The sequence below is a fragment of the Camelus ferus genome, chromosome 6, assembly GCF_009834535.1.
Source record: "Camelus ferus isolate YT-003-E chromosome 6, BCGSAC_Cfer_1.0, whole genome shotgun sequence".
Lineage (NCBI taxonomy): Eukaryota > Metazoa > Chordata > Mammalia > Artiodactyla > Camelidae > Camelus > Camelus ferus.
The window spans coordinates 57,561,131-57,580,264 of record NC_045701.1 but is presented as its reverse complement, the minus strand read 5'-3'; the positions used below and the strand labels follow the sequence as shown (position 1 = coordinate 57,580,264).

The following is a 19,134-nucleotide window of genomic DNA, read 5'->3' as shown; positions in this document are numbered from 1 at the left end:
CCAGTGCCATTATTCCAGACAATTCCTATTTCTTCATCTGTTTCACAGGGTTTAATGGAACAAACTCATAGCAATTGACTTGCTGGATGATTACCTTTTAAAAAAATATGACATTTTATATGTAAGCATATAACATATTACCTTTTTTTTTTAACATATAAAGAGATTTAATTTTTTTTAAGTATCCAACAGGAAAGTCATGTTTAACTTTTTTTAATGTCTTGATTTAAAAAAAGTAAGACTCAAATGTGTCATTTAGCTTCAGTGTTTTCTTTTCTGACAGTCTTTTCCTTGTTTTCTGAAGACCATTTTGGCTGTCCTTATATTTAGGTTTTAAAAGATTGTGTTTTTGACATCTCTTCTGAGCCAGGCAGCACACATAGGCCAGAAAGCTGTCATTACTCTGTCATTTGTTGTTGAATCTGTTTCAGTGACATCCATTTTTCTCTCTTGGTGTGTGTGTGTGTGTGTTTAATTTCATGGCTATTTTCCCACAGTCCTCTAAGGGCATTTCTAATACATATTTGCAGCACCTCTTAATTTCCTCTACTGAAGAGATAGTGGTGTTATCTCTCCTTTCTTATGTGGAATTCTTAGTTGTCTCTGATGTAAGATTCTCTCTGTGATAATGTGAGAATTTCAGGAGAAAGTCATACAATGAAGGTATGCCTTCATTCAGATGACTGAATGGTATTTTTTGGCAGTGTGGTGGCCTCAGAATTGGTACTGAAGTCAAGATGCTTTGTTTTCTTTCTTTTATTGGTCAATGAGAAGTGAATTGGAAAATGCATTCTTTCAGTACATTGTGGAGAAGCCTCAGAGATATCCTCAGAGATATTTTTCTTTGGTAGCTCCATTGAAGATTCTTAAGAGCGTGTGCAATTTTTATGAGAGAAATGTTTGCTCTTCACCTGCACTTTGATTCACAAAATCAATTTTTCTGGTCTTCCTGGTATGCACTCCTTTTCAGAATATATTTGCTGTTATTTTCTCAATTCTCATAAAACCTTTGACTCAGAAGGCAACTAGAGTGGATAAATGAGAAAGAGTGGTCAAAATCTCATCTCCAGGCCATATTTACAAAGCCAAGTTTATGTGCTTTACCCTTGGGAGCTGCTCTGTGGAGTATAATACTAAAGATCAAGTGGAGTGTGGTAAATTTGAATCGTCCATTGCTACTTGTGAGACTGTAGAATGAGGTTAAAGATGTTCACTTTGATTTTCACTCTAGTTGTGTTAAGAATGGACACAAGTTTTGGCTTTTGTTCTTGAAAATGCTTTCGATTTAATTTTGCCTCAATAACAGCCACCGGTTATTTCAGTTATTGATTGCCTCTTATGGTAAGTCACTCTGTTGTCTTGTCCTGAAATCATCATACTTCCTCTGGCATTTGTGGTAGATCTGTGTTCTTAAGTACCTGTGTGCTCTATAGGTTAGTGCAGTAAATTACTCAGCACTCAGAATGATCATCACGTGTCTGCTGCCAGTGCTCACATAGCCAGCGGTATTTCAAAAATACTTAAAATCAATATTATGACGTATTACCATAAAGCTTTGCTTACAAATTGTACTGTGGAAGAAAGACAACTGACATTCACTCTGTTTTCTGAAGTGCTTTCTTAGCATAGGGATTTCATTTATTAGTATAATCGCAGTCAAGTAAATATTGTTATAGAGTTGATTCTTCCAGCTTTTTTTTTTTGCATCTTTGTTGCCCTGCACTAGAAAGTTACACTGCTTAAGTAAAGCTCACTCTTAGACAATCATGAAATTTTATACAATGGCTCATGATAACAAAAGGATTTAGCTTTGTACATATTCAGTGGGTTTGTTTATTCATTTGTGTATACATTTAACAAGTATTCGGTGATTCAGGTAATAAAAAGAAGAAATGGGAGGTGGGGAGGGTATAGTTCTGTGCATGCTTAGCGTGCACGAGGTCCTGGGTTCAATCCTCAGTACCTCCGTTAAAAAATAAATAAATAGATAAACTGAATTACCTCCCCTCACCCAAACAAACCAAGAAAAAGAATAAATGAGAGAAGATCTTGTCTTAATTTTAGTAGAAGAGTTATGAAAAATACATAAATAATGGAAACACAAGGTAGAAGTTGGGAAGGCATCACAAAACAGTTACAGGAAAAGGACTGAGAGTTAGGAGAGAGAGCTCAGCCTTAGCTTAGAGAAATAAGGAATTGATATTTATGCTTGGGAGCCTTATGTGTGTGTGTATGTGTTTGATGTGTTTATGTAGATTTGTATACAGATATATACTATTATTCTTTTGATATTTATAGAAAAATAAGTGGTGGGAAATCTACAAATGTGGAAGATATTCCAAAAGGTGGTGAATCTTCCTTTAGCTATCACACACACACACGCACACAATCACTTACTTTATAGACATGTGATCAAGCATGTTTCTATAAGTAGCTTATTGGTTAGATGAATTCTTTCTTTTTTATTCTTCCAGTTTTATTGAGATACAAGGGACATACAGCACTGTGTAAGTTTAATATATATACAGCATAGTGATTTGACGTTTGTACACCATGAAATGGTTATCACAGTAAGTTTAGTGAAGACCCATCATCTTATGTAGATACAAAATAAAAGAAAAATAAAAAATTTTTTTCACTTGTGATGAGAATTCTTAGGAGTTACTCTCTTAACAACTTTAATATATAACATACAGCAGTGTTAATTATGTTAATTATGTTGTACATTAAATTCCTAGCACTTATTAATCTTATAACTGCAAGTTTGTATCTTTTGACTGCGTTTATCCAATTCCCCCTCCTCTTACCAACTGCTTCTGATAACCACCAATCTGATCTCTTTTTCTCTGAGTTTTTTTGTTGTTTGTTTTTGAAGTATAATTGACCTACAACACTGTGTTAGTTTCTGGTGCACAACATATTGATTTGACATTCCTATATACTTAAATATGATCACCATGATAAATCTAGTTACTGTATGTCACCATGCAGAGATGTTACACTATTATTATTAAAAATTTTGTTTTGAATTTTTTCATTGAAGTATGGTTGATTTACAATGTTGTGTCTGTTTCAGGTGTATAGCAAAGTGATTCAGTTATACATATATTCTTTTTCAGATTCTTTTCCATTATAGGTTATTACAAGATATTGAATATAGTTCCCTGTGCTAGACAGTAGGTCCTTGTACATTATTACTGAGATGAACTGTTTCTTAAAAATAGTTTTTTGAATCAACTGCTTTTCAGTGTAGAAGAGGAACCAGGTGCTCAGCCTCAGGCTAACAAATCCCTGATTTGCACGAAACAGTACCCTGTCCCTCTTGAGTAGGTTGTTCAGAATCCTAGGCAAAAGGATTGGTTCTGAGTGTTTCATCTGGGCTCATACTCCAGGGTTGAGAATCCCTGTGAGGAGTGGTCCAAGCAGGGCTTTCCATGTGTGATGGTTTCTGTGCAGCTGTTGAAGCAAACACGTAGCTTGTAACTGCATAATGGGCTGTGGAGATTTCAAAGGCATTTTAGAGGTTTGCAGAAAATTAAGGCATTTTTTAAAAGGCATGACTTTTCAATATAAGGCTAGACATAACAATCCTTTTACTGGTATAATCATCAGAATTTTATTGCATCAGAGTACCAGTAATTACAAACCTTAACAAAGTATAAAATAATGTAAGGATATTACCAGCTGCACTTCATCAAGCTGTCTTCATAACCATGACGTTGTTTTGGCATCGGACGACCTTTTATCATTTAAATGCATACATATCCCCAAAGGAAAAGATTAGAAGAAAAAATATAGTGCATCAATTTGAATGGCCTTACAAGATTTTAAAAATGTTCACACTTGGAAATATTAAATTTGTCTTGAAAGATTTACATAGATTCTGCCTACATTTACCAGTGCTTTTTCTTTCTCAGCCATTCAACCTCTTTCTACATTGTTTGATATCTCTGGGCAAAATATTCTATGTGAAATTCTATAAAAATAGTATAAAGAATCTCCAAGGTTTTATCATGAGAAGGAGATTCTCCACTGGCCAGAGGGCCCAATGCTGCTTCCCCTGGATTTTCTCAAGGTATCTGCTTCACGTGCTCTCTGAGAAGTCCTATTTCCTGTTAAAGCTCCAGCTCAAGCATAAATGAAAACCTTCTCACTTGTTTCAACTGAAATTAGTAGAAATCTTAGAAATGCTTGGCTCAAACCTGAGGGAACACAGAACAAATAAACCAAGAAAATAAGAAACATACAGTGAATTAGGCTTACAGGGTACAAATTTCTCTCTGATCTTACCTTAGCTAATGAGCTCCCAGGGCTCCCAGGCCTTTATTCATTCCAGCTCTGAGGTGGCTTTTAATATTCTGTACCCAAAACTATGGAACAGCTTTTCAGGCACCTTGCTAGGCTTTCTGGCTTCTCGGCTCTTGGCTTGCTGCTGTTGAGAGGATTACCCTCTTATTTTCTCCTCCCCCTCCCTGCCCCCCCCCCCCCCCCCCCGTGGAAGAGCCAAGACAAAGATGTAAATTTCCTCTAGGGCTCACCACCAAGTAGAGAGTCCCCAACCCCACATACATATTGTCTGTCCTGCTTTCCAGGTTGAAGGAGACACCTTCAATCCCGAGGCAGCTGACAGCCAGACAACATCACGATGGATACCATGTACATCCCACCCTTCAGAGGAAATCCCATCTCTGTTAAAAGCGTGTCATGATTCATGTCTGGGCAATATCACATTGCTCTTACTATACAAGAGATACACCCGTATGATAATAGAGTCGTTTTGTCACTTTCTATAACACACGATCCTCAGCGCTTTGCTACTCCATAAATGGAGGGCTGTGAAGTTAAAGTTAAAAGAGGACAGGAAGGAGAAACAAACCATTCACCTCACAGTTATCCTCCTTTATGAAGCCTCCCAGACCACCCAGCCTGCACTGATGAGCAGTGTAGACTAGTGGGAAATAGCCCTGGTTCTGGTCTTAAATAGACATACCTGAGTTTAAGTCTTAGCTTCATCACTAATATGCATTGTGATCTTGACCAAACTAGTTAATTTCTTTAGACTTCAGTTTTTCCATCTGCGTAAAGCAGAGATGTTGATGTTCCTATCGCTTATTGTGAGAATAAAATGGGATCTTGTATGTAGTCAATACATGCATGACATGGAGTAAATACATAATAAATGTGAATATTTTATATCATTTATCAATTAAAATTATGTATCATGATCATGTACTACTATGCATTAATTGTTATAATGAAATATTCACATCCTCTGTATGCAGCCATGGGTCAGGGACCAGGGAGATAATGTAAGTGAGCAAAGAGGAAGGTGGTTAAGACAGTACAGAGTGGTGAGTGTGCATCAGTAGCGAGCACACTTCCTCTGATCCAAACAGAGTCTGTTCATGTTGTTGCCAGGAGGAGACTGTGAGCTCAGTGATGCCAGATCTCAGAGTTCTTCCAAGGTAGGCTGAACATTCTGGTTTTTATATGAAATATTCTGATTGTTTTTAAGTGTTGGGAATCAATTTAAGTGTTTACCTATCTTATTTTATTTTTATTAGTATGAATACCCAAAATGAATGTTTTCCCAGCCATTGACCATCAATTTGTGCTCTTAACTGAATTCTCCAAACCTCCTTAAGGGCAAGGTCAGAGCTTTCTGCCTTGTGTCCACAGTGGCTGTGGGTCCCAGGTGTTGGGTAAGTGCTGATCAGCAATGGAGTGCATGGTTTTAGGACTGTTTTCTTCTTTATTTGTTGTGCTTTCTACTTGACTTGCCCTACTTGTTGTTAATGTTTTAAATCCAGTGCTTGTTTTGGGTCTGAAGCTGAGCACTTTTTATGTGGACAAAGTGGTGGTTTCCAGTTACATTCTGCTAGAAATCTAGTGGGAATTTACTTAGATTTCTTGTATCCCATTGTGGGGGTGAACATTATTTCCTTCTTTTTGGAATCCAATCCGATACCTGCACTCAGTCAGGAAAGGGGAACTCAGCAAACTTAAATGATTCTTTAAACTCACTTTGAGAAGTCAGATTGGGAGAGAGGAAAGAAAGGAAAGGTGGGAAGAGAGACTTCTTTCTCTAGAAACGTTATTGGAGTTAATTTGTACAAAGATCTTTTCCCACTGTGGGCCATCCCTCTCCCCATGGTGACAAAAGCATGCAGATGGATTTTCCTTAAAAAGTTGATACCATACTCATTTGAAGTGAATATATAATATAAATTAAGAAAAATTATATTGGAGTCCCATAAAGGCATTACTACTTATTTTGAAGAGGAAGATAATGAATTAAAGTTCTGTTCAATTGATTTCTGTTCAGTCAACATATGTTGAGGGCTTATTTTGTGCAAGGCACAAGACTTGATTCTTGGGGGTGGGGTGCAAAGAGAAATAAGACAGAATCTCCGGTTTCAAGAAGGTAAATACATACAAGTATAGTAAAACAAACACATTTCCACTAATTAATATGTAAACCTCGTTTTGAATTAGTTTAGTCATGTTTTAGAGTTTGAAGGGGAAATCTACTTTCATAGATATTTTTACAAAATTGATAATCAGCCTAACCAGCCCATGATTTATCTTTTGAGTGTATATAGATTCTTATACACAAGTTTTGTATAGGTTTGCTTAAAGCAGATATTCCATTAAGACTACTAAATTACTGCAGAGAGGGGTTTTATTCCGGATGGCTCAGAATTTATAGATATAGTAATAATAAAGCTTTTATGTTTCTCTTTATAGCACCCTTGAGATATAGAACAATATTGCTGTAGTCTCATTTTCCAAAGGGAAATATGTAAAAAGCTGTCATCTGAATCCAAAGTGAGTTGTTTAATGAACAGGAGCTAGACTTTAGAACTTATAATTATTGCTCTAGGGCTCTGTCTATTAAGATAACTCAATTTAATTTGGGACAGGATTTATGGAAGATAATGGAGAACACCAATTATATGGGGGTCAAGGCTGAGAAGGGATTATGTAATGACCAGTAAATGTGAGGTTGGTTATGCAGACTGATCTTTGTAGCTTGCTAACCAGATATAGGGGATGACATTATAAGAGCAGAATCCTCTAATTTAAAGAAAGTAACTTTAAATTAAATAAGAAAATATTTAAATATCTCTCTGAAATGTGGGTTGAATCCAGAATATTTTTCAAGTGGTGTTTGAAGTGTGCAGATTTATCTTGTCTCAAGCTTTTTTATTTTCTCACGTATATACCTTTTAAATATTGTTAAGGTTAGAATGGAAGGACTTTCTAATGATAATATTTACTATTTTAGAGGTAATGGGAAATCTGAGCTTTAGCAAAATGTCTTCAAGACATTTGTACAGATTAATATATGAGGTTTTAAAAATTCACTGTGAGATTTAAAACAGAGAGAATTGAAGAAATTAACAGAAACATTTATGGCAGAATGTTTAATAAACAATAACATTTGAGACTTTATCTAATTTAAAAATGCAGATGCTCTTATGAGTGTTTGAAATTGGGAATTTGAAAATGGAATTTTGAAAAGCCAGTAAAAGCTCTTACTCAACCTGTTGGACCTGCTTCAGATGCAGGTGATGTGCATAATTTTGGAAAGCACGTTGTTTGGATTTCACCTTCTGATGAAGAGTCTGACAGACTCAACCATAGCACAATGACTAGATCTTGGGTAAAATATATACTTTAATGCAGTCAGAAAAAATCTCCAAGGATTGTACTTTTTAGCTCGATCCATCCCAAAGTGAGCTGAAACCCAACAAGTGAGCTGTAAGGAGTAAGCAAATTGGAAAGGTAGAGATCCTCTAGGACAACAGCAACATTAGCAGTCTACGTTTGGACTTGGGTCAAGAAGAGGGACCAGGATTCAAATTCCCACATTAAGCCTGTGTCTTTAAAAGGGGAATAAAGTAGTTCCAGGTTTATATCACAATCTGACTCTCTACAGAAGCAGATGTTAATCCTTTCTGGAAAAGAGCATGTCCAGTTGAGATGCATGGGTTTCCCACAGATGAAAATCAAGCAAATATGATCTCATAATAAAAAATCAATCAAGGAAACGAACAGCTATGACTGAGAGTTAGCAAAAAAGGCAAGCAATTGGTTGGTCTACTTCTGATCCGGGACCTTAGATACCAAAATGATTGGAATAGAGTATAAAATAATGATGTATAGAAAGTTTAAAGAAAGAAAAGATGAAATCACAAAAATGAGCAAGTAATAAGAAGCTAACAGAAATGACCCAGATGATTTTTTTTTTTAAAGAACCAAATAAAGCATTTAGAAATAAAAATAGAATTGTTGGAGGAAAACCCTCAATAATTAATTGGTTAAATATTTGATAAGATAGAGTTGGTGAACAAAAGATCCATTTGAAGACATTATAGAGAGTATAGCACCAAGAGACAACATGAAGGAAAAGCATAGAAAAAGTGGGACAAATAAAGGAACGAATTCAAACATATCAACAATGACAATAAATACAGGGGAGCTAAATATAGTGTTAGCTATGGGTTTTGTGTAGATGTCCTTTATCAGGTTGAGGAAGTTTCCTCCTTTTCTTAGTTTGCTGAAACTTTTTTTGTTTTTGTTTTTTTGATTATTAATGGATATTGCATTTTATCAAATGCTTTTTCTGACTCTATGTTTCTGTACCTATTGAGGTGATGATACGGTTTTCTGTTAGTATAGTGAATTACACTGGTTGATTTTTGAATGCTAAGACAAGCTCACCTGTATTGTCCTTTTTTCGTATTGGTTTCAATTTGCTAAACTTTTCAAACAAAATAAATTTAAGACAAAATGCATTAATGGACACATAAAAAATACTAAACCCAACTATTAGAGGACACTATTATCTTAAAGCACATGTGAAATATTTACAAAAGCTGGCCATGTACTACCCCATAAGGCAATCTTGACAAATTTCAAAGAATCGATACCATGCAGGCCAATTTCCTGATGTCTGTTTAATTTATTTAGACATTCAAAATAAACAGATAAGTTGTCCCATACTTTTGAAAATTAAATACATACTTCTAGATAACTTATGGATCAAGAAAAAATTATAATAGAAAATAAAAATAATTAGAAGTGAATCATAGTGAAATATCATATCAAAACTTATAAGATGAAGGTAAAGGGATGTTTAAAGGGAAATATTTAGCCTTTAAAGCTTCTATTAGAAAAGAAGAAAACCTGAAAATGAATGACCTAAGCTATAAACCTCCCCTTAAACTATAAAAACAAAAGAGCCCCAAAGCAAATAGAAGGAAAGAAGTAATAAAAATGAGATTTCATAATTTTATTTCTCCATTTAATTAATTCATGACAACTTGACTAACTTTTTGTAAAATTTGTATGAACAAAAGCCCAAGAAATAATTGCCAGTGCACTGACAAAGAAGAAGAAGAAATCAGAGGAGGGAGACACGTGACCTACCAGATATTAACACTTATAAAGCTCTTACTATATCTTTATATATTCAGACAATATGGTCATGGACAGGGATAGTTACTAGTGGAACAGAATAGAGAGCATTGAAAGAGATACCCCTGTAGGGGTTCTTGGTGTATGACAGCAATGGCACTACAGAGCAGTGGGGAAGCTCACTAGCTATTGATTGATTGATTGATTTAAAATAGAATTTGGAAAAGCAATAAAAGCTCTTGCTCAACTTGTTGGGCATATGTCAAATGTAGATGATATAGATATTTATTTATTTGTTTTAATGGAGGTACGGGCGATTGAACCCAGGGCCTGGTGCATGCTAAGCATGCACTCTGCCACTGTGCCATCTCCCCAACCCCCAGCTTTTTTTCCCTAAAAGTTATGGGACAGTTGGTTATTCATATGGAAAAGTATTAAATCAGATTGAATGGTACCTCGATACACAAAAACCAATTCTATATGGTTTAAAAACAGATATGAAAAGTGAAACTTAAAATATTGAGGAAAATTACAGAATGCCTTTCTGAATGAATTGCTAACCATAAAAGAAAATATTGATATATTAATACTATATTAATACTGAAAACGTTTATAAAAAGACACTAGGAAGGCAGTGAATGTACAACTTCTAAAGCTAGGGAAGGTGTTTGTAATACATATAACTGATAAAGGATTGTGTCCAGAAGAGAAAGAACTCCAAAAAATCAACAGTGAATGACAGACAACCCCTTCAAAAAAGGAAACCAACATGTGAATAGGCATTTTACAGAGCTACACAACCTTATGATAAGATACACAACCTCATAAATAATTAGAGAAATGCAAACTACCTCTAAGTGACCTATCATTTTATACACACCGGATTGAAAAGAAAGTAACATTTGACAATACCAAAGGTTGGTGAGCTAAGGAACTATTAGGAACTATTATTTAGAATGTCAGGAACTATTATTTGGAATGTTGAACACTTCTATTCCTTTTGACCCAGCAATTCCACTTTTAGGGCTACACCCTAGAGAAACCTTTGAACAGATGGACTAGACATCACACCCGAATGTCCATAACAGTACTATGCCTCACAGCAAAAAGATCGGCAACGACCAAATAGCTCCAGTGTTGATTCACGTGAGGCTAAATAAATTGTGACATGTTTGCAAGATGGAATACCATAAATCAGTGAAATTAACAAACCAGGGTTTGGTCAGATGTATGGAACTTAAAAATCATAATTTTGAGTGAAAAAAAGATCTCAGAATTTAATATTCATTAATTATTTTATGGATTCAGAGAAAGAAGGTGGTTAGTAGAATAGAGGAATATGAAAGTAGATGCTATAGCAGTAATAATATTCCAGTTCTTTGCTGAATGGTGAGTTCTCTGAGGTACATTTCATTAAGATTAATAATACAAATATATATTCTCTTGTATATATCTAATGTTACATGATAAAAAGGTAAAAGTGCTTAGTTGGCAGAAATATTTAAGATTTAAGAAATGTAATGAAATTCTATAAATTCTAAATCTGCATAACCTTGTGAGCTGCTGAATTTATTTTGTGGTCATTATTTCAGTAGCTTCTGAAGTTCCTCCAGCCCTTCCAATCTCAGGGAGCCATCTGCTGGGGAATTGATTCATGTCCTCAAAACAAGTTTAATTTTTTCTCTTCTCTGGCTTTCAAGTTTTGCACCCAGTTTGATGCCCAAGTTAAAAATAAGTCTAGAAAATAAAAGCAGTACCATCCCAAGTCTTCAGTCTCTCTTTATGTGTGGAAACCATTTTGCTTCAGTAGCTCTTGATTATATTGTATAGGGGTTCCCAGGAAAACACATGCCAAAACATTTTTTTTTTTAAAGTATGCCACTGGGATGTGTCAGAGCCATTCTCTTTAGACGGGAAATGAAAGACTAACACATGCTCAGCCTCTGCCCAGAGAATTCACCCTGTTTCTGTTCACGGTATCCTTCCTCTTCTTCGTGTGCCTTAATCTGTGTACCTTAGATTTAACTTTAACCTCTGTAAAGGTAAGAAAAAGAGAGGTTTGACCCTTAAAGCTAATGAATAAATAGGTTAAAAAAAAACAAGGATTCAAGTTAATCATTGTTATTCCAAAGAGACAAAGTACAAGCAACACCCCAGTCTTCTTGGAAGTCCAGGATTGACGGGTTTTGCTGGGGAACTAGTATTACAGGCGGGGTTCCTCCTACTCCTGTTGTTGGGATGACGTCTTCCCCACCAAGGGTCCCCCATGGACTCAGCAGCAGTACTCTGGAAATGCTAGCTACAGCACTGTTTTCTGGAAATCTAAAAATGTCTTAACAGTCATAAAAATGGACTGAGAGAAGCTGAGTACCTTTGGTGGGAACTACCTATTAACTGGCAACTAGACCTTATAGCAGAGTCAGATTACTCAGGCCAGGATCACAGGACACATTTTCTCCCGTATCTTCCTTTGATTTTGTTGGGAGTTAACCCATGGCTTGGGTCCCAGACAAAATTAACACTCTTGGTTTTGGTAACCTTAGGCAGAAGTGTTTGTGATAAATAATTAAGCCATGCCTGACCTAGAGAGTCAAAATTTTGGGGTTTAACAAACGCATTTGAGGCTCTGCTGTGATTTTGGAGCACCCAAGTAGGCTTGTAGTAAAACAAAGCTTCTAAAATTTGCTCTCTGTTTAGCCAGCTGTGTACGTTTGGAGATTGATGCCTGCAAGGCATTTTGAGTTCCACAGAAGAAAAACCCCCTGTAAGTACAAAATATTTTTATGGATTATGAAATAGCCGTTTAGAGATTCTGTCAGACAGTAGCCAGGCAGATGAAATTGGCTTAGAGAAGGTGCTGTCTAGACACATTTTTTTTCCTCTCTGCTTCCCACAACAGGACATTTCTCTGTTTGAGCTGTGGACACATTATTTAATATTATCAAGCATCTCTTGGCCTTGTGGTACTGTTACTTGACGTCTCTGTTTAATGTTTCACAATTTTAATTTTAACCGTTTCTGTTCACCTCAAGCCCAACAATCAGAAACTGAACCCTGTTGCACGTTGAGCTGTCTAATGTCCAAACACCTCTGTAGGCTTTTTGGCTGACACCTAAGTCAGTTTTTTCACTATTGAAGGTGTCAGAATTCTTGAAAGTGGACATGCTGCCAGTGACTTGATCTTAGTAAGAGTACCATGGGGAAATCCATTAGCTTCATGGCAAGGAACCTCAGTCAATGCCTGACTATGCATCCTGAATTCAGTGGGACACCTTGAGCAGATGCTGGTTCAGCAAGAGTGAACAGGGAATTTTACATCACCTGTAGCAGGTGTTTGGGTGTTTGGGAGTGGGAGCAGTGCGAAGTGGTGGGAGGATTGTGTCTATCACAAGAGATGGTTACTCAGAAGCCATTATTACTACCCCCTTGGTTACTGTTAGCATCACTGTTATTGTTTGGTTTTAGGAAGTAATTGATGTCCAGTCAACCTGGGAAAAAGAAGTGTCAGTTACAAGGATGCTCTTTCCATTCTGGGTATATGACTAGGAGAAACTTCTCAGGCTGACCTCTCTGAACTTTCCCTTCCTGGATTGCAGTGGTTTTTTTTTTTAGGGATTCTCAAGAGAAATATAACTTCAATTCTTTGATGTCACCAGATGTTGATATATGAAGGTATGTCTGTTATATATGGTAAACCAAGAGCAATTGCTTCTTTTTAGAGGTTGATTTTTTTCTTTTTCTGTGCCATCTTTATGTGGAATAATTGTGTGTGTTTGTGTTTTACCTTGATCCACATGCTTTTTTGAGATTCAGATAAATAAAAATAAAACTTGGGGTTTATTTGAACAAAATTACAAAATTCAGAAAGCATTACCCTATAGTTTTTAAATATAACATTGTCCTGTTATTTGAATGAATTCTTCATTTAATTTTAGTTCTTTGAACCAGTTATTGTTTTTGGCACAGTTTTATTTGCTGAATGTATATTTCACATCATTTCCTTTGTGTTCAGAGGTGTTCATGATATTGTTTTTCTTGGGTGCAACTAGTTGAAAGACTGACTAAATACAGATGACTTTGTCTTCAGTTTTTATGAGTGAAAGATGAATCTGTACAACTCTGCTTTGTTTTGTACTTGTCCATTTGTTAGGTTTCCTTTGTGATTTGATTGTTGCAAGATTATTCAGAGGAATGTGTTACTAATTGTTTATTAAATGTTACTCTTTGTTTCCTTAGATCTAGCCACTTGTTAAAAACCTGGATCTAGCTTATTGACTATGCATTCATCCATTCATCCATTCAGCCAAGAACTACTGAGCCCTGCAGATGGCCAAGCAGTGGGCTAGTCGTTGGTGATAGAACAGAGGACAAGACTATCCTTTCTTTATCCAATCATTTTCCACCTTTCTGAGTCAAACTGCTATAAAATACACTATTTCGCTAATATTAGGAAGATGATCATACCTTTTTTGTTACTGATCTGTAACAGTAGTCAGTGTTCCACTGGAAATTGCAGCAGGGTATGGGTGACATGCTACTAAAAATGTTTAACAGCTACAAAATGATTGTAGCCTCCTAAAAAATAAGAAAATTCCTTGCAGAAGAAGTAATGAGGGACTAAGACTAGACTAAAGGAGAAATCGCTCTTATAAAGCATGTTTCCTCCTATCTTCTTACACAGTTTCTGAAACTTCTTTTTTCTATAACTGTCTTCTCAGGCTTGCTCAGTATTAAAAGTGACAACTAGAAAACCTTACAAGTTTTGTTGTGTTGAAGGACAGGGTTGGTGGTTCAAGGAGAAGGCTTTCTTCTTTCATCCAGCGTATCAGTCAGAGTCCTTGCTTCCTTTCCTGTAGTGTAAATTGTATATTACTCAACTGGGTTTCTGCAGAGAGTACTCTGTGGTTTTATTGTCTGTCTTGGAGTTGGACATCTCATGTCATCCATTCAGGGCAGGGAGGAGAAGGAAGGCTCTGCTGTAGTGGGTGAGTGTGGGAGAGATTATGACACACATTGACCTAAGCATGATCCTCCAGATCCCATCATGAAGGCAGCACCCTTTTTGGTGCCTAAACTTGTTTAGATGCAGCCTCTCTGCAGGATGCTGAAGGATTGAGGAAGATGACTTTTGAGGTCCCTTTCATTATTTTTATAGCTCTGTATTCTGCCCCCGCAAGCTTTATTGAGGTATAATTGACAAATAAAATTGTAAGATATTTAACATGTACACCATGGTGATTTGGTAAACACATACATCTTGAAAGGGTTTCCACCAGCATTAACACGTTCATCATCTCACGTATTTTCCTTTTTTCTTTTTTTTGGTGAGAACATTTAAGTTCTGTTCTCATAGCAAATTTCAATTATACGGTACAGTGTTATTAACTATAGTCACCATGTTATACATCAGATTCTCAAACTATTCATCTTATAGCTGAAAGTTTGTATCCTTTTACCAACTTCTTCCTATTTCCACCCCCACTCCAGACCCTGGCAATCACTTTTCGATTCTTTGCTTCCAAGAGTTAGATTTTTTTTTTCTTGATTCCACATGTAAGTGATACCATGCAGTATTTGCCTTTCTCTCTCTGATTTATTTCACTTAGCATAATGCCCTCCAGTTTGATCCATGTTGTTGGAAGTGACAGATTTCCTTTTATTAAAAGGCTGAGTAATTTTGTATTATATACATATATGTATATATGTATACACACACATATGTATGTACAAATGGCTCCAAACCCAGAAATGGGATTGCTGGATCATGCAGATCCATAATTTAAAGAGGAGGAATTAACTGAATGCATTAAGTATCAAGTAAAAGTTGCCGTTGGTGGTTGGTAGTTGGTAGTGGTCAGAGGACAATGGTTCAGTGATGAAAGCTGGAAATTCAGGGCTCAGAGCTCTGGCTTCATCTTTGCATTTTTTAAAAATTGAAGTATAGTCAGTTATAATGTGTCAGTTTCTGGTGTACAGCATAATGTCCCAGTCATGCATATATATACACACACATATATTCATTTTCGTATTCTTTTTCATTATAGGTTACTATAAGATATTGAATATAGTTCCCTGTGCTATGCAGAAGAAAGCTGTTTTTTTTAATCTATCTTATACATAGTAGTTAATATTTGCAAATATCGAGCTCCCAATTTATCCCTTCCCACCCTACTTTCCCTCTCTCAGGTAATCATAAGTTTGTTTACTATGTCTGTGAGTCTGTTTCTGTTTGTATATAAGTTCATTAGTGTCTTTTTTTGTTTCAGATTCCACATATGAGTGATATCATATGGCATTTTTCTTTCTCTTTCTGTCTTACTTCACTTACAATGATGATCTTCAGATCCATCCATGTTGCTGCAAATGGCATTATTTTATTCTTTTTTATGGCTGAGTAGTATTCTGCATAAATACACCACTGCTTCTTTATCCAGTCATCTGTTGATGGACATTTAGATTGTTTCCATGTCTTGGCTACTGTATGTAGTGCTGCTGTAAACATTGGGGTTCATGTATCTTTTCAAATTAGAGTTCCTCCCAGATATATGCCCAGGAGTGGAATTGCTGGATCATAGGGTAAGTCTATTTTTAGTTTTTTGAGGAATTTCCATACTGTTTTCCATAATTGCTGCACTGAACTGCCTTCCCACAACAGTGTAGGAGGGTTCCCTTTTCTCCACACCCTTTCCAGCATTTATTGTTGGTGGACTTTTGAATGATGGCCATTCTGACCGGTGTGAGGTAATACCTCATTTTAGTTTTGATTTGCATTTCTCTGATAATTAGTGATATTGAGCATTTTTTCATGTGCCTATTGGCCATCTGTATGTTTTCATTGGAGAATTGCTTGTTTAGGTCTTCTGCCCATTTTTGGATTGGGTTGTTTGTTTTTTTGTTATTAAGTTGTATATGCTGTTCATATATTCTGGAAATTAAGCCTTTGTCAGTTGTATCATTTGCAGATATTTTCTCCCATTCTGTAGGTTGTCATTGTCTTTGCATTCTTAGGGGGATCAGTATCATACTGTCACAATTATTCCATCGAGTACAACACTCTTAAGTTTGTGGAGAGGAAAGGTAACTAAAAGTGATTTTATAATGTTTTAAAAATAAAGAAAATTTCTTTTTAGCCTATGACCAATTTCTGTCGGCAGGAGGAAGGTCAGCAAAACTGTCAGATAGTCTTGGTGATCCCTGATGGTTTTCTCCATAATCCAGTGACCCTTTTACTTTTTCCCTATCCACCTTCCTTGTCAGCTTCTCTTTAACTGGACTCCCTGGTCCATCTTTTTTATTTTCAGCTTTATTAAGATATTATTGACATATAACATTTGTAAATTTAAGATGTACAAAGTGATAATTTGATCTTATATATATATATACATATATATATATATAAATGATTACCACAATAAGGTTAGTTAACACTTCCATCCTCTCACATAATTACAACTGGGGAGTATGGTGATAACATTTAAGATCCACTGTCTCAATAACTTTCAAGTATATAATTCAGTGGTGTTAATTATAGTCACCATTCTATACATCAGATCCCCAGAACTTATTTATCCTATTGCTGGGAGTTTGTACCTTTTGCTTGCTCCATCTTTATAATCACTCTCTTCACACACAATCAACCACCCCCCCACCCCTCCCCAATTGAGCTCTCCTAGCACCACTTGGCGCTGGTTAAATGTCTCTGCCTACTCCACCCCTCTACCCATTCCTGCACCCAAGCAGCTGAATGTGGCTGAAGAAAAACCCACGATCATCTTAACACACCTTGCTTTAAATTTACAATGTCATATGCCAAGGGGACTCATAGGGTTACCTGGCAGTCCTACCAGATTTCCTTCAAGAACTCACTCGCCCACTCTACAAGATGACTATTTCATACTTTTCCCTGTCGCCTCAAACCACCACCATTTATCTTTTCCTTTCCAGTTTTTCATTTGACTGAGAAGAGAAGTATGGTGATAACAGTCACCTATTCCCACCACCAAATCTACCCACCTGCCTGCACCTGTGTCCACTGCAGTGGAGGATGTCTGTGAGCCAGCCGTGCACTGGATCCCCTGCCCTCTCAAGGACAGCAAAGAAGGCAACCTCATATGGTGGCTCCATGTGCCAGGCTTAGTTCTAAGCACCTGATTATTAACTAATATAAACCTCACAACAGCCCTGTGAGGTCGGGATCATTCCAGTTTTACAGATGAGAGAGCTGAGGCACAGCAAAGTTCAGTAACGTGTCCAAAATCACACAGCCTTAAGTTTATGTGACTCCAGGGTCCGTGTGCATAACCTTTCTATGATACCTCATCTCCTAGGACGTTCCTCTCTCTCCCTCATAATCAATTTCCCCTTTCTATCAGATCTTACTCATCAATTACAAGCAAATTGTAGTATCTCCTATTTCAAGAACCTACCCTTGACCCTGTATCTCCCTCCAACTACCCTCTACTGCCCCTGTTCTCTTTTTCAAATTTCTTCTAAGAGTTTCCTAAATTTGCTGTGTCTACTTCCTTTTTTCTGATTTCCTTTTGAAGCACTCCCAGGGCTTTTGTCCCTACCATTCCCAGGAAACAACTTTTGGCAAGGTCACTATTGACTTCCAAAATATCAAAGCCAGGTGGACAGTCTCAGTTTATTATCTCCTCAGAACTGATTTATTCACTTGGTTTTTCTCCCACCTCAGTGGTCACTTCTCTGTCTCCTTTGCTGGATCTCCCTCTGCTGGCCAACGTCTAAATGTTCCATTTTCCGGGGCTTGGGCTGGACCACTTCCTTTTCATCCACACTCACTTTCTTGGTGATCTCAGCCAGTCTCAAGGTTTTAAGTATTCTTTGTAAGTTGATGACTCCTAGATTTTTCTCTAGCTTTGACCTTCCCTAGACTTACAACATTTCCACTTGGATGTCATAGGCACAAGCCATCACACAGTGAATGTATCTCAAATAAAATTCTTAATTTTGCTCTTTATCCTTTCCTTCCCATTTTTGGTAAAGTGGGGTCTTCCTCCCACATCCCACATTAAAATTATCAGCAGGGCTCTACCTTGAGATTACATCCCAGACCTGACCACCTCTCTCCCTTTCCAGGACTACACGCTCATCCAAAGCACCATCATCCATCCCCTGGGTTCTGAGACGGCCTCCTGGTGGGCCCCCCTGCTTTGTCTCGTGCTCTGATATAGCCTGTTCTCCACCCTGCAGCCTGCGTCATTCCTTATAAATACACGTTAGATGTGGCCCCTGCCCATCCTTCCTTCTCATTTCCTGTATTCTCTCTGTGCCTCCCTGCCTCCCAGCCCCCAGCCCAGTCTCCTTTGCCGTTGTTTGAACACAATAAGCAGACATCTGCCTCAAGGCTTTGCCCTGGGTGTTCCCTCCATTCCCCTCTGCTGAGAATGCTTCTCTTCCTGTAGATACTGACCTCAACGAAACCAGAAAATTCATTGTTTTGGTGTGATCTCTATTCAGACTTTATCGGAAAAGCTTTCCTTGATCGCTCCATCTAAAGTAGCACCTGGCATTTTCTATCTTCTTGGCAGTTTTAATCAGGGTGTAATGTATTGATTATCTATTTGTAGATCTGTCTGTTTTCTGTATGTCTCTTGACATATCAGTTCTATGAAAGCAGAAACATTATCACTCTATTCCTAGTGCCTGGACTAGGTGGTTGATAAATGTTTGTTGAATTTTTGGAATAAT

At 36.9% G+C, this 19,134-nt stretch overlaps 1 protein-coding gene and 1 long non-coding RNA gene across 4 annotated transcripts in view; one reads left to right on the top strand and one right to left on the bottom strand.

Moving 5' to 3' along the window:
• The window catches only part of ARMH4 (armadillo like helical domain containing 4), a 116,922-nt gene that overhangs the window by 21,841 nt on the left and 75,947 nt on the right, over nt 1–19,134 (top strand). The gene's annotated exons all lie outside the window — the stretch shown is intronic.
• Nucleotides 1,604–17,548, bottom strand: LOC116664287. Its single transcript, XR_004320724.1, has 2 exons — nt 17,437–17,548; nt 1,604–3,495 (listed from the first exon to the last, which is right to left on the bottom strand). It is a non-coding gene; the product is annotated as an uncharacterized LOC116664287 (long non-coding RNA).